This window comes from Brassica oleracea, chromosome C9 (genome assembly GCF_000695525.1).
Source record: "Brassica oleracea var. oleracea cultivar TO1000 chromosome C9, BOL, whole genome shotgun sequence".
Lineage (NCBI taxonomy): Eukaryota > Viridiplantae > Streptophyta > Magnoliopsida > Brassicales > Brassicaceae > Brassica > Brassica oleracea.
The window spans coordinates 26690615-26707448 of NC_027756.1; the positions used below are offsets into that span (position 1 = coordinate 26690615).

At 29.1% G+C, this 16834-nt stretch overlaps 1 long non-coding RNA gene across 10 annotated transcripts in view; it reads left to right on the forward strand.

The window, feature by feature from the left end:
- LOC106319168 overlaps window positions 1–16457 on the forward strand; it is a 19544-nt gene extending 3087 nt beyond the window's left edge. For 2 of the 10 annotated variants that reach the window (XR_001265443.1, XR_001265434.1), the window contains exons 3-4: window positions 2719–2771; window positions 2870–3283. This is a non-coding gene — a long non-coding RNA (uncharacterized LOC106319168). The other 8 variants (XR_001265442.1, XR_001265435.1, XR_001265441.1 and 5 more) reach the window with 8 other exon arrangements.
- The last annotated feature ends 377 nt before the right edge of the window (window positions 16458–16834 follow it).

The following is a 16834-nucleotide window of genomic DNA, read 5'->3' on the forward strand; positions in this document are numbered from 1 at the left end:
AAAACCCCTTCTCCAAGTTGAGTCTACTATGGCTAAAACCTCAGTTACAATCAAATATTTCCAATCAAATTGTCAGATTTGAAAAATCATGAATATGGAAAACCTCATTCTCCAAGTTTATTCTACTAGACCTAAAATCTCGGTGTCAATAAAATCCGAAGATTTTGTAATTATTATACCTAACTTAATAGGTTAGGGAATACCATTTCCTCCCACTATAATGTGTCCATAAATACTTGTCGATATCATTCATCATTCGACATTCACAAAAAGCTCCCAAAAAGCACAATGTCAAAAGAAAGACATTGACCAAGAAAACATACAGAGAATGTAAGAAGCTGGCATGTCTCAATCGAGCATATTGATAGCCGATCTTATATAGGAATCGATAAATCTATCAAGAAACAAATAAATATGAATGAGAACAAAATAATCAGTATCGATTGAATATTGAAAACAAAGAATAAGAATATAGATTCTAACATTTTACGAGTATATCTATTGATGGGTTTGCTCTGTTTTACGAGAATGAAGAAAGAAATCTTGGGGTTCTCTGAATTCCTAAATTTTGATCGGGTTACAGATACTTTTTCAACATGAATTGATGACTTCCAAGAGGAACAAACACGTTTAGAAAAAAAAAGACATGTTTATGTCTTTACAAGAAAATAACACAAAATGAAATAATGGGTAACCGTTTTTATTCTATTTTTTTTCTTTTTCCTGTGCAACTACTGTTGTTACTAATGGGCTTACTAATTTGATATGGAAATGTGCAATTACAAAAAATATTTGCTTTGTGGATCATAATAGTTAAATTGTCGATAAATATAAAACAAAAACATTTTTTTATTGCACTTAACTTTTTAACCAAACATTGTTATTCTTTATTTATTAAACCTCTTGCATACACATTGAAAATACTATTCTATTAATAAAACAAATTGAAACTATATTTTTTTTTCGGGCTTATTAATTTGATATGGACATGTGCATTTACAGTAAAATTTTGCTTTGTGGATCATAATAGTTAGATTGTCGATAAATATAAAACAAAAACATTTTTTTATTGCACTTAACTTTTTAACCAAACATTGTTATTCTTTATTTATTAAACCTCTTGCATACACATTGAAAATACTATTCTATTAATAAAACAAATTGAAACTATAGTTTTTTTTCGATTAGTACAATTTCATTTAAATTTTGAACCAAATAAAAATTGTTATATCTAAAAATTTATACAAACATTTATATATCCGCATGGGGTTAATCTATTAAGTATTTTTAATTTGTTTTTTGACGCGTTTGTTTGTTTATCTATCTTATTATTACAATTATTTTATTAGAATTATAATGAAGACTTCAGGGATGTTAGTCTATATCGTATTGGTTAATATTATATTGGTATTTTCACATTTCATCTATATTTATAATACACTGATATGTTAATCCAAATCGTATTGGTTACTTTTAGATTAGTGTACAACACATCTATAATACACTGTTATTTCAATCCAAATCGTATTAGTCAATATTATATTAGTGTTTTCACTGCACGGTTATATCTTTAATACACCGATGAAAAACTACTAATACAAAATACAATTTTTATATTGTTCTTTAAACATAAAAATGGAAATGGACAAACTTAAAATGTGTTAAAACAAAAATAAAATCCGCACGGTCGCGCGGATCATGATCTAGTATCTATTAAAATAGAAGTCATGACTTAGTTCATGTGTAATTTTTTTATTTGGACCACCCTTTAGAAAGTTGTTTAAATTATATTTTTTATAAATATATGAATTATTTTTAATTATTTTAAAACAAAAATCAAATAAATATTCCTATATTTTCTCTGAAATTGTATATGAATAAAATCTTTTCATATCTTCTTATTTACAATATAAATATATTATTCATTTTCATTAAAATAAAATTTTTGAATATTTAATTAATTTCGTATTTATTTAGATAAATGTAAATTTTATTTTTCACCTAATATGTTTTATAAAATATTTGTTAATTTCGTGTTTATTTAAAAATTTAATGTATATTTCATTTTCAATAAAAAAACTTTTTAAATATCTTATTAATTTTGTAATTATAACTAAAATCATGTAGAATTTTGTATTAAATTTGTGATATTAATTTAATATAATACTTTTCTATTAAAATTTTGATCCTTTACCAATAATATATTTCAATTCAGAATTTTGTATCACATAATATAAAATATGCTATCACTGAAAATTAAAAAAAAAAGTTTATTGTATGTGTACTATAAAATTGTTGTATTTTAAAATATTATATCAAACAATATAATTGTAAATATTACAATTAGTCACGTAAAACAAATAATTATGTGTGTACAAATAAAAATAATAACCCGCACGGTTGTTCGGATCAAGATCTAGTTCTTGCTTTAAAATTGAAACAATCAAAATTTATTGTTTCCTTATTAACATGCAGTCATTAGAATAAAATCCGGACAACAATTATATACAGATTGATTTAGTTTTATGTTTATAAACAATCATTTAATGGTCAACTATGTAGAAAATAAGCCCAAATAGTGGTTCGGATGAATTGTAGTTGCTGTGAAATTTCTTACTAGTTTAGTTTTCAAGGCCTTTTAAGCAAAGATTAGAATCTATTATTTCATATACTTTTACCATATAACCTCATCCTTGAAGTAAAATTTAATAACTGCAGGCTTCGAGAAAGTTTGGCTTTATGAACTCAAACTAAAGGGATGGAGCTGTGAGGTACGTCTATACTTAAAGAAGGCCCTATAATATATAAGCACACAGCCCTTGTAAAACAGTTCTTTAACAGAACGGGTCTTTGTAATCTTATAAAATAGTAAGGGGAGAAGACATATGGAGAAGACATATCCGAAGACTTTAAAGAAACTGCTGCCTGGGAATGACATCTCCACAAAATACCAATAAGGTCAGTTCTTAAGAATTAAGTAGAATAACAGCATGTTTTTAGGTATATTATTAAAACTGTTTGATAGACTGGTTAGGCTTGGAACAGTATACATGCCATGGTAGTTCTTCTAAATGATTTCATGCTCATAGCCCCTGCAAAATGGTGAAAATATAATATTTTGTTAAGTGTCGTACAGATTTACAAACAGGTGTTTTATACCTTTTGACAAATGTTCGTTTTATATAAACTATAATGATGAATAAAATAGATTTCGTTAGACATAAAATAAGGTTCATGTTTTCAGTATAGTAAAACTGAAAAAGTAAGTACCTTATTTCATCACTGGCTCCTGTGTAGACTCTAACAGTACGATCTGAGTATCTTAACCACCTTCACTAAATAACAAAACAAATTACAAAAACCAGAAATTTACTTTAAACATTGTAAAAACCAATAGTCTAGAGGAACAAACCATCAATGACTCTCCTGAGTGAATTTGCTAGATAACAAATTCTGGAAAACTTCCTTGTATACAACATTCATTGTTGACTCCTCAGGTTTTCCATCATTGTCAGTAATAAGAATCTTCAAACCTTTTCTTGATTTTACTCGCGAGAAAGCCACATATAGTTGTCCATGTGAAAAAACTGGTCTAGATAGAAATAAACCAACTCTTTCTAGCGATTGGCCCTGGCTCTTGTTAATGGTCATAGCAAAAGCAACTTTCAATGGAAATTGCCTACGCCTCATCTTGAAAGGAAGCCTAGTGTCTGTTGGTGTAAGCAACACGCGATGCAAGAATACTCTCTGACCAACTTTAGTTCCTGTTATGACTTTTGCTTGGACAATATGATTACCCAAATGAGTTATTTGCAGCCTTGTCCCATTGCATAAACCTTCATTAGGTTCGAGATATCTTAGAATCATTACCGGAGTCCCAACCTTCAGCCGAAGTGCATGAGAAGGTAATCCAGATGACTTGATACTATTTAGAAATTCAGGAGAGAATATCGAATCATCTCTGGAATTAAAATCAGACGGATCAATGCTATCAGAGCTTAGATAAATCCTTTCCTCCCCTACATTGATAAACAAAAGCTTGGTAGTTGAATTTAAATTAAAACAACTAAGTCTACATAGATAGTGGAAAATTCATAGATGGGAATGTGTATACCTGTAAGACGATCTAACATATAGTTGTTGACCACATCAACATTTTCGTTTGTAGGACACAAAATAGCTCTTTCTTGGAAAAATGTAGGATCTTTAGAATCTTTGAAGGTTTCACCATACACCTCTGAAACAATAGACTCGATCGGATCTTTGGACTTTGTAATCAACAGATCTTTTGGAATTTCAATAATGCATTCTCCATTATTAGGCTCATTAATCTTCCCATCTCCTAAATCCAAAATCCATTTAGAAAATTCCGTGATATCCTCTGCTACACGCACATCTGTTTCTGAGAAACGCCTTATGTTTTTGGTCAGCTCTAGCACTTTACAATGCTTCCATAAATAAGAAGAGTTCATTGTAGCCATAACAATATCAGCTCTGTTCCCCCAGCTCTGTTCCCCTTTGGAATAACTGGAAGGATTTGTCGAAAATCTCCTCCCAAAACAACAACTTTTCCACCAAAAGTTCTTTCGTCTGTGGTCTTCATAATATCACATAAAGTACGATCAAGCGCTTCAAAACAATGTTTGTTCATCATAGGCGCTTCATCCCAAATAATTAGCGATGCTTTAGCTATTACTTCAGCCTTATCACTCCCTTGTTCAATATTGCACGTAGAGAACTCGTCTGGGTTAATGGGAATGCCAAACCTTGAGTGAGCTGTTCTGCCACCAGGGAGTAACAAAGAAGCTATGCCGCTAGATGCAACATTCAGTACAATATCACCAGTTGATTGAATCGCAGCTGATAAAATATTCCATAAAAAGGTTTTCCCTGTACCACCAAAACCGTAAACAAAGAAGACTCCGCCTTTCTTACTCTCTACAGCACCAATTATCTGCTCATACACTGACCTTTGCTCATCTGTCAACTTACCCATCCAGTCATTGTGATTAGCTTACAATTCGTCTCGGTCATAGTTCAACTCATCTTGCAATAGCTGATTCTCTTGAAACGTGTGCTCAGTAACAACCGGTTTTGGCATTGTTTCAAAATTTGCCAGGGAACTAGTCTCACGGCGCAAAAGATTATCTATCAATATCAATGTCGCATTCAGCACTTCTTCATCACTCATAACCAGTCCTGTTTCATATAAGGAAAAACTAAAACATTACTGACATAGTTAATTAACGAACAATTCAAACCTCAAAAACAGAACGCAAAAATATACCTGGGTTTCGACGCTTTTTCCTTTCAAGATAAAGCACATCCTCCGAGAGTATATCAAATGTAGAATCCCAGACCAATTTAGGAAAAGACAAACTTCAGATACCAACATATTGGCATATAGGTTACGAACATATGCACCAGATGCCCAAAATGCACATTCCTTAAGACCTTCAATATATTCCATATCATCATCTAGGAGACCAAGTTCATAACAGGCTTCCTCGAAACTCGGTTGAACAATCCCTTTGACAGTCTTAATGTCGTCGTAGCAACGCGGACCCTTAACCTTGTTAAGCAGGACTCGTAAATAATATCGTTGTCCGGATAAAGGACAAACCGATTCCAGTCTACCAATAGCAAAACCTCTTTTTCTAGGATTCCAGACTTTCAGCTTTGCATCGTAAACGAATCTAGTAGGAAGTTCTGGGTACGTTATCTCTCTTGCTTCAGGGTAGATTTCACAACAGTCGAACCAAGCAAGGAACATTATCTTAGATAAGTGCACTCGACCCAACACACTCTCCACTGTGTCACCGTCTTTGTAAATCACAGGTTGCTCTCCTTCTAGATGAAAGGTTAGCTTCTCCACTGGTGTGGATCTATATTGTGTTGGGAAACCAAATATTCTCCAAGTTGATTCACAGGCCGATATATATCTGCATAACATATAATGTACAGAAAATGAAATTCAGTATAATACATTACAATCGATTTTAAAACTATAGCAGGAAAAGCATACCTTGCATCAAAATATTTTTTAATCTCATAAACTTCTGGTTCTACAGCAATTGCCCCAGTAATGTCCACTCCGTCTGGTGGAGCTGGTATTTGATTTGTTTCTGCTCCAAAAGTCTCAACATTCTTTTTTCCAGTACAAATGTCTCAAAGCAACATCGGAAACATTGTATGCATTCGAGATGGAACGTTCATCTGAAATATGAAACCAAAGTCACTAATAATTATAGTTACTTAACTTAATAATGAAGAGATGATATAAATAATATGCAAAGCTTCAAAGGCTTTGATTTACCTTTCCAGACTTTTATTTTGCCGAAACGCAACACTATGATGATCTTATGTTCACCTCTTAGTTGGATAGCATCATTGACATCTGTCGCAAATTTACCCCATAGCACCATTGGCAGACGATCATCACTGCAAAAAATATAAAAACAGAGCTTTAAGCTTCTACCCAAAAATGCTGGACGTCAAATAAAACAAAAATATCTTAAGATATTCTCCCTTTTTCACGAAAAAGACGACAAAAAATGGACAAAATAAGAGTCTTACTCCTGATTCCTTAATTCCAGTGACAACTTCTGTGTATCTTTTCCATTCACGGAAACAACTTTCACATGGGATACCTCAACAATCTGTCCAATAACATCTGCAATAAGGGAACCATACAAATCAACGTTTAAACCAAAAAGTCATTTACCAAATACAACCGTAATGAATAAGACTCACCAACCAAGTAGTCCGTGTTCAGACTACCATCATTAATAGACTCATACTTGACCGGGTCTAAACCTGTCAAGTTTGAAGGCAAAGCATCACACATTCTTAGTCGAGTTGTCGGGAGGAACACAATTCGGTAAGGGTGCTTTGTGGGGCGATAAGATCCAGCAGCCATTGTGACGATGAAATTCACCATCAACTTCGTTTCACCTTGACTGATTAAGATCACGAACTGGCTGACCAATTCTTTCTTCACAGTACCATGGATCATATCGCCCTGCAAGATAAATTAGCAACATAAGAAGAGTTTCAAAATGAAGTAATATATATGTTTAAAACAGTGTGCTTACTTTTGAATCAGCTAACACCATTTCCATTGTTTCTCCTAGAGCACAAGAATACTGCTTCCAAAGACGAATCACCTTAACACGAACTTTCCACATCGACTTGAACAGCTTCAAATCGCTAACAAAGTCTAAACATGCCATTTGAATCGAAAGTCACAGAAAATTAGAGAGAAAGAAAAAGAGAGAACACGATATCGTTGAAGCACTTCCATCTTCCATATTTATATAAGTTTCAATTTATTCCGCATAAATGCGATATTACACAAAATATACGCTTGATCATACTAATTGGCAATTTTCAAGTTAAAATATATTCAAATGTTTTGTTTTTGGAAGTTAATAAATACCGCAGAAGACTATTTTAGGTTAATATTAAACTTGCAAATCAAGGATTCTGTTTGTCCTTTCCGTGGTTGAAAAAATATTATTATTCACGGCAATCAGCACTAATTATATAAATTCGAAATTTTGCCTAATTGCAATCAAGTATTTCCATATACAATATGATATTGACCAAAATAAATACCTTAATTCGCGTTTGAGATCACCATATTTCAAAAAGAGCACTCATTTGTATCCTAAATCATATTCGTTTGATCATATTTCAAAGATCATAAGCTTCCAATTTACGATTATGAATTGATGAGATGAAGTAAATATTATACATTTACATATATGGAAATTATGATTTTCAATTCCTGGAGTTTTATTTTATTCAAATATTTTTGACTGACTACGGAGATCATTTTGAAATTAAATCATTTTGTTTGTATTAGTAAATACAAATGTTCATAATAACATTTGAATATAAAAAAAAAGTTTTCTCCAATTTTGCAGGGAATATTTAGAATCATAATTGAGAAAAACATCTCAACTTAAACTGTTCATATATTTGTTTATGATTCAATTTAATATGCATATTTTAATTTTTGTGTTTTAAATTCTTGGAAATGATCATAAGAAGATTTGTAGAAACTGATGAGCGTGAAACAGAGTATATCAAACGGACATATAGAGATGTCAAAATGGGTAAAAGTTAATGGATCAAACCAAACCAATCCAAACCATGGATCTCAATGGATAGAATAATTGGGTACAAATGGATTAATGGGTTAAATGGGTTAATGGACTTAGTGGATTGGGTTAAAATGGTTTGGATTGTAATGGATAATGAGTTATCCATAACCAAACCAATAAAAATTTATAACAAACAAAACCTCAAATCAAATATATAAACAAAAAATAACCAAACTAAATTTCTAAACCAATTTTACTACACCAAATTTTATTTTTTTCATATATATAACTAAATTTTAATAAACTAAATTTAACCCAATTATTCACATATACACACACACATATAAATATAAATTTTGTCAACACCCAATTTTTCATATATATAAAACTATTATATGTTGACTTTTTAATAAGCCAAATTTAATCATAATTTTTGCCAAAATCATAAAATCAAAATTTCCACCAAAACTCTAAATTGGATTTTTTTTCATCAAAACGCTAAATCTCAATACCAAAAAATCGTATTTTCTTGCAAAATCGCAAAGTCGTATTTTTCCGCCAAAACTATAAAATTGAGTTTTCCGCCAAAACCGCAAAGTCGTGTTTTCCCGCAAAAACCGTAAAATCAAGTTTTCCCGCCAAACCGCAAAGTTGTGTTTTCCTGCCAAAACCGTAAAATCCGCCAAAACGGCAAAGTCGTGTTTTCCCGCAAAAACCGTAAAATCAAGTTTTCCCGCCAAACCGCAAAGTTGTGTTTTCCTGCCAAAACCGTAAAATCCGCCAAAACGGCAAAGTCGTGTTTTCCCGCCAAAACTGTGAAATCGAGTTTCCCGCCAAAACCGTAAAATCGAGTTTTTCCACCAAAACCGCAAAATCGAGTTTTTCCGTCAAAACCGGTCCGCCAAAACCGCAAAGTCGTGTTTTCCCGCAAAAACCGTAAAATCAAGTTTTCCCACCAAACCACAAAGTCGTGTTTTTCCGCCAAAACCGCAAAGTCGTGTTTTCCCGCCAAAACCGTAAAATCAAGTTTTCCCGCCAAATCGCAAAGTCATGTTTTCCTGCCAAAATCGTAAAGTCGTGTTTTCCCGCCAAAACGGCAAAGTCGTGTTTTCCCGCCAAAACCGTAAAACTGAGTTTCCCGCCAAAACCGTAAAATCGAGTTTTCCCACCAAAACCAAAAAATCGAGTTTTTCCGCCAAAACCGTAAAACTATGTTTTCTCGCGTAAACCGTAAAAAACGAGTTTCCCGCCGAAACCGCAAAAATGAGTTTTCCTACCAAAACCGTAAAATTGAAATTTTCCGCCAAAACTGCAAAATCGATTTTCCCGCCAAAACGACAAAATTGAGTTTTCCCACCAAAAACGTAAAATTGAGTTTTCCCACCAAAACTGCAAAATCGATTTTCCCGTTAAAACCGTAAATTTGAGTTTTCCTGCCAAAACCGTACAATCGTGTTTTTCGGTAAAAATTGTGTTTTCCGTCACAATTATCTTTCCTGCTAAAATAATAAAATTGTTTCTAACACCAAAACCGTATAATTGTATTTATCAAAAGTCTAAGTATTCTTTTTTATTTCAGCCCCAAAATAATATTTTTACTTAGTAACCATTTAAGTTATAAAATTATTGTTCATGGATTAACCATTAAAACCATTAACTCATCAACTTAAATGAGTTATGGATTGACCCAACCCATTTGTCAAATGGATTGGTTAAAACCATAACCCATATAAGCTTAAAACCATTTGGATATGGTTTGGTTTGAGTTGGTTTATCCATTTTGACACCCCTACGGACATAGTTTGATTAAGCACAATGGTGATAGTAGATGATATGTGTAATAGAGTTCAAATAATATCAAAAGGAGATAGGAGATTGGAGATAGGAGGTTGGAGATTCTTGTTATGTGATTATTCCAATTTACTATATCAAACTATATCATATAATGTTATATACATTATATACATCATTGACTAAATGAGCTTCTTGTTTTAAGAATTCGAGAGATGTAAATATGGAATGTCTGTCCAATGCCAATAATAGTAAATTGCTAGGGTGAGTGTGGCTGTTTTTAAAAGGGGTCTGAGAAGCTCTATCTGTCTGACATGTCGCCATAATAGCGCGCCTGTAAATATATTACCATTTTAAGGTTACTCTTTTTTTTTGCTTCCTTTTTAATAATAAGGGGATAGGGAAGAAATTATCCAGATACAATTATGAAGCTTCTAACTTAATTTGACACAAATGAATCAATATCAAGTTTAATGAAAAAAATAATTGATCAAAAATTATCTAAATAATTTACTTAAAATATGTTACAATAAAAGAATATGTACTGAAAATCGTATATATAATATATTTAATTAGCCAAACTCTTAAAAAATCCAAACTCTTAAGTAAAAGTTTACTTATTTTACAATATCTTCCGAACTTTTGTTATACAAAATTAACGATTAACTTATATATAATATATCCGAACTACATAAACTTATTGGATCTATAAAAATATGAGCAATATCTTATAACAATATAAGCAATATCTTATAAATATATGTATAGTATATCAAGCTATGTAAATTTATATCACAAAATAAAGTTCAACAAGACATATAACAATAAGCTATCTTAAAAATGCAAGAAATCCCTAAAATACGTGTTCGTATTTTACTGTAATCTACTTGGTCCAGACCCGATAAAGGAAAAAATAGCTGCGCACCCAACCTTATTTCCAAATTCAGATTTTAGGTTTGTTAGTTTTCCATCGTCTCAAGTTCAAGGCCCATTACACACGTAAGCCTTCTTAATTAGGCTATTGTAATTAGGCCATACGAAAATTTAATTTAATTTTTCCGAATAATATTTATTTAGTCTAATATTATTTGATGTGAATAACAGATACAACCAAGTCGATTTTTTTACTAAAAGTCTTAATACTTGAATATATCATACACCATTTAATACTCCAATTTGATGGTAAGATATATAGATTTATCTCATTATTTTTCGAAAAAAAAAAAATGTCATAACAAGAAGAAAAAACACTAAACAAATTTAAAACTCTAATATATTAGAATCATTTCAGAAGAAACTAATATGGTCAAAAAATTTACAACGTATTTTCTTAGACTTCAGTAATATATATTATTAATTAGTTAAAAGACATAAATAAAATAAAAATTCCAAATGACATATGCATAAACAATCATATATTTAAAACCACAAACCCCAACAAAACAAAATACAAATTTTCATAACAGAAATATAGACATCCCGCGCGTAGCTTGGATCGGTCCTAGTATATATATATATAAATATATATACAAATAATGATTATTACTTATTAACTCACACTATTAATAGAACAATAATCTAAGTGGGTATTTTGGTTTAATTTTAGTTACTAATTTTTGTTTTTGTATTTATTAATTCGACTTAAATTCACACCATATAGTAACATAGAAAATATTTTGTATATGTAAAACTGATAATGTAGCATAGTTGATAATGTAGCATAGACGACGCTAAAATTAAATAAGCGATCACATGTCATTCTCTAAAGTTGCATCATTAAGGTTAGAATCTAGGAACTAGAGTTTATTATTATATATGATTTGATGGATGGCTATTTTAACCTCAGCAATGGTTGGTTTCTTCCCTCTCACTTTCACCCTTATCTCTGCCTCAAAATGATGGTCGTTCAAGGCGGTGTGAACCGCAGTGGTCTCTATACCTAGCTCCTTAAGTACCTGAAGAATGTCGAGCTATAAACCATCTTGGTACTCGCATCTCATCTCTACAATAAACTTAAGAAATATAATCAATGAACACTAGAAACAACATTCCCAGCCCATGAACACCATTTTCAATCCAACTCGATGGCTAATGTTTTGATTGCCAGTTTTTCACCAAACCTGAGATTTTCTTTTTGGAAAATTATGCAAAAGTTTTACGGCTAGGCTAGCGAAAACCTCAAAAAGAGTCATATACATTAGTTTCTATATACAAATTCAACTGAGAATTACATAACATCTCAATCATGGTGATGCCGTAGAAGCAAAAAGTCAAACCAAAAATTATTTACAAACTAACTAACCAACAAATTAAATTAAGAAAATAGTATTTCTCATACACAGCTCTAGCAAATGTGAACCTAAAACACAAACCATAAAATTATATAAAAAATAATAACATAAATCACAAGTAAAGTATATCCCGCTCGTAGGGCGGGCCGCCCCTAGTTATTAATATTGAGAAAGTTTTATAAAATATAACATATTTTTACAAAATCATTTTAGGATCTTCCATATCATGAAACCTTTTTACCACAATTTTGTTCGTAATTTTGAATAATACATCTTTCTCGATAAAGGTTATTTGGAAGTGAGATGTTCCCAATTCCGTTTTAAGGTTACTAGGGATTAATCTGCGCTACGCGTGGAACTATATTGATATTCAAATATGTTAATTATCTAACTATTATTATTGTTTTATATCAAATGGTAATACTAAAATATATTTTTAATGTATTATTTACTTATGATTTATTTTATTTAGCATTTTTCAGATAGATAGTTAATATACTTTTTCTACTTGTTATATTATATATTTTTTATTATTAATTTCGTCTAAATTGTATATTTACTTATAATAATATTACGCTAGATATTTAATGTAATATTCTTGTTTCTTATATTGTATGTTTAATTATTGTTTAGTTTTTATTATATTGTATATTTATTTATTCTAATATCTTTGCTTTAATATTAAATAACAATATTGAGATAAATTTTTAACGTAATATTTGTATTTCTTTTGCTGCATATTTACTTACTATTTATTTTTCTTATATTGCATATTTACTTATTCTAATATTACGATTGATGTTTAAAGTAATATTTATATTTTTTATATTGTATATTTACTGATTATTATTTTATTATAAATTTTTTAGATAGATGTTTAATTTAGTTTTTATATTTCTTATATTGTATATTTACTTATTGTTTTTTTCTTATATTTTATATTTACTTTTCTAATTTTCTTGCATTTATATTAAATGATAATATTGCGATAAATTTTTAATGTAATATTTTTTTTTTGATAATCCAGGTAATCCGGATACCCCGGAGGGAACCCGACTAGGGCCTAAGTACACCTCCGCAGAAGGCATCCTGGAGGGCCGCCTTTTTATTATATTGTATATTTACTTATTATTTATTTTATATTATACATTTACTTATAAAAATATTTGGAAATAATAAAAATGTAAAAGTATACATTTTTCACATAGATATTTAATGTAGTTTTTCCATTTTTATATTGTATATTTATTTATTATTTATTGTTTTTTTTATAAAAGGCTTTATTATTTATTGTTTCTTATATTGTATATTTACTTAATCTAATTTTATTACTTTTATATCTAATCGTAATATAATGATAAATGTTTAATGTAATATTTCTATTTTTTTATACTATATACTTACTTTATATTTATTTTAGTATACAATTTTCAGATAGATGTTTAATGTAGTTTTTTTATTTCTTATATTGTATATTTATAGATATTATGATAGATATTTAATGTGATATTTCTGTTTCTTATATTGTATATTTTTTTTTGATATACATTTTTCAGATAGATATTTAATTTAGTTTTCCATTTTTATATTTTATATTTAATAATAATTATTTTTTCTTATATTGTATATATACATATTCTAAATTTATTGATTTATATCAAATTATAATAACATGATAGATATTTAATGAAATATTTATATTTCTTATATAATATATTTATTTAGTATTGATTTTTTCTTATATTATTAACTTACTTATTTTAATATTACTTTAGATGCCTAATGTAATATTTATATTCATATTTACTTACTATTATTTTGCTATACATTTTTTAGATCGATGTGTAATTCAGTTTTTCCATTTCTTATATTGTTTTTTTTTTGCTTTTATATTGATTTTCAAATGTTAATTATCTCACTATTCTTATATTGTATATTTATTTATTCTAATTTTTTTGTTTTTATATCAAATTCTTTACATTCTTTTGAATTCCTATTATTGATAGATTAATTTATACCAACTCTATTTTGACTAATGTAATATTTACATTTTTTATATTGTATATTACTTTTTAATGTAGTATTTTCATTTTTATAAATTGTGCACTTAATTATTATTACTTTTTGTATATTATATAATTACATATTTAAATACATATTTACATGCATTTAATTTTTACATTTTAAGATAGATGTCTAATGTAGTATTTCCATATTTTATTTTTTTATTTACCTTTTAAGATAAGTGTTTAATGCTTAACGTATTTTTTTCATTTTTTTATTATGTATTTACTTATAAATATTAATTTTGTATATTATATATTTACTTAATATCTATATTTTACATTTTAAGATAAATGTTTAAGGCTTAATGTACTTTTTCTATTTTTTTAATTGTGCATTTCCATTTTAAGATAAATGTTTAATGTTTAGTGTACTTTTTATAATTTTATATTATTTATTTACTTATTAATATTATTATATTATATATTTTTTAAAATTGTGTATTTACTTATTATTGTATATATAATTCGTGTATTATATATTTATATATTTTAATGTATATTTACTTATATTTTCATATGTACTTACTTATTATTACTTTTTTGTATATCATATATTTACATATTTAAATGTATATTTACATGTATTTAATTTTTATATTTTAAGATAGATGTCCAATGTAATATTTCTATTCTTTATTTTTTTATTTACATTTTAAGATAGATGTACTTTTTCCATTTTTTATATTATGTGTTTGGTTATAAATATTTTTTTTGTATATTATATGTTTACTTAATATCTATATTTTACATTTAAAGATAGATGTTTAGGAGGTGTTATTGGTTTATATATTTTGATTGATTTAGAAATCCATACAGTATTTATAAATCCAAGTAAAATATACAAATTTTCAAATTCTCTCGCATTATTAGTATTTACAAATCCGGAGGTTTTCCTTCGGATTTGAGCCTTTGTATTTTTAACAAAGAAATCCATGCAAATTCATTCAAATACATTATGAAATCAAATCTATTAGTAAATCCGTATGATTGAATAACACTTGATTTGAATTAGAATTTATAAATCATTAAACGAATAACACATGATTTCAATACATATTTTAAAATCACAGAACCAATAACACTAGATTTAGTTTGGATTTTCAAATCCATCAAAATACACCAACCAATAACCCCCGCTTAAGGTTTAATGTATTAAATTGTGTATTTACATTTTAAGATAAATTTTTAATGCTTAATATACCTTTTCTATTTTTTATATTATGTATTTAATTATTAATATTATTTTTGTATATTATATATTTAAAAAATTGTGTATCTACTAATTATTGTATATATAATTTTCGTATTATATATTTACATATTTAAATGTATATTTACTTATATTTTGTATGATTTAATGTATATATGGTAATAATGTGTAGTATGGTAATTTGATTTAATGTAATAAGGTCATAATATTAGTCATGCCACATGGCTAATTTCCGAAGAGGGTTTCCAAAACGATGTAGACGTTCTCTGGAACATTAGTCCATTTTATTAGTAGGGAAAATTGCATAAATGAGACAATTTGAACTTGGATTTGTCACAATAGGATTTATAGAACATGTTTTAGGAAAATAGGATTTTAATTCCTGTAAATACCAAAGTACTCTTAATTTACCAATTATGTTGAATTAAAATTATAAATTATAATAATTTTCTTAATAGATTTTTAATGTTAAAATATTAAAAAGTTAAAAAATTAAAAAAAAAATTTAATAGGGAAAAAGGGAGACGCGAGATGCCGCAAACCTAATTTCCCTTTCTCATTGTCTTCTCCGCCGTGGAGTCGTCGCTCTTCCATGGCGATTTAGGGTTCCTTAGTGAGAAGCCCTGTTCTTCGTCGGTGTTTCATCAGCCCGTAGTCTCTACTCTCGTCTCCGTCATCATCCTCTTCGATCTCACTGAAGACACAACAAAATCGAAGCGTTCTTCCTCTTCGTTGGGTTAAATTGATTTACGAAGTGTTCTTCCATCAATTTCAATTACATCTATTGATTCTCATCTAAAACGAAATCGAAGTGTTCTTCCATTTAAAACTAGATTCTTTTTTAAAACGATTTGTCATGTTTCTTAAACTAAATTTGTTTCACGGGTTGGTTAAACATCTTATACATCATTATTTGTGTGATGATATTGATACTTTAACATGTTGAACTAACAATTTTTTCATGGTTTGTAGATATGTCTGAGGACTTACCAAAGAGGCTTTTTAAGGAGGACGAGGAGCCCCGAGTGACTCAGATCAACAACAACTGCAGGATCGACTACATTATCCGAAAGTTCCAAGCGTGGCTGCCAAAGGAGTTGGATGTTGTGAAGAAAGATCTGGTTTTTCATCATATTTTTAAGCTCCATGAGAATGGTCTTGGATACTCCGCGAGGGTGATACACAGCTTCTTGTGTAGGGATCTTGTGACTTACTTACAGCACGAGCTTTGGTTTGTCTTTGCGAGGAGACCGCTTCGATTATCATTGCAAGAGTTCCACGCAGTAACCGGGTTTGAATTCGATACTCGTATCTCGCTTGAGGAGTTCGAAGAGTGGAAATATGATGGTGGTTTCTGGAGCAAGGTTT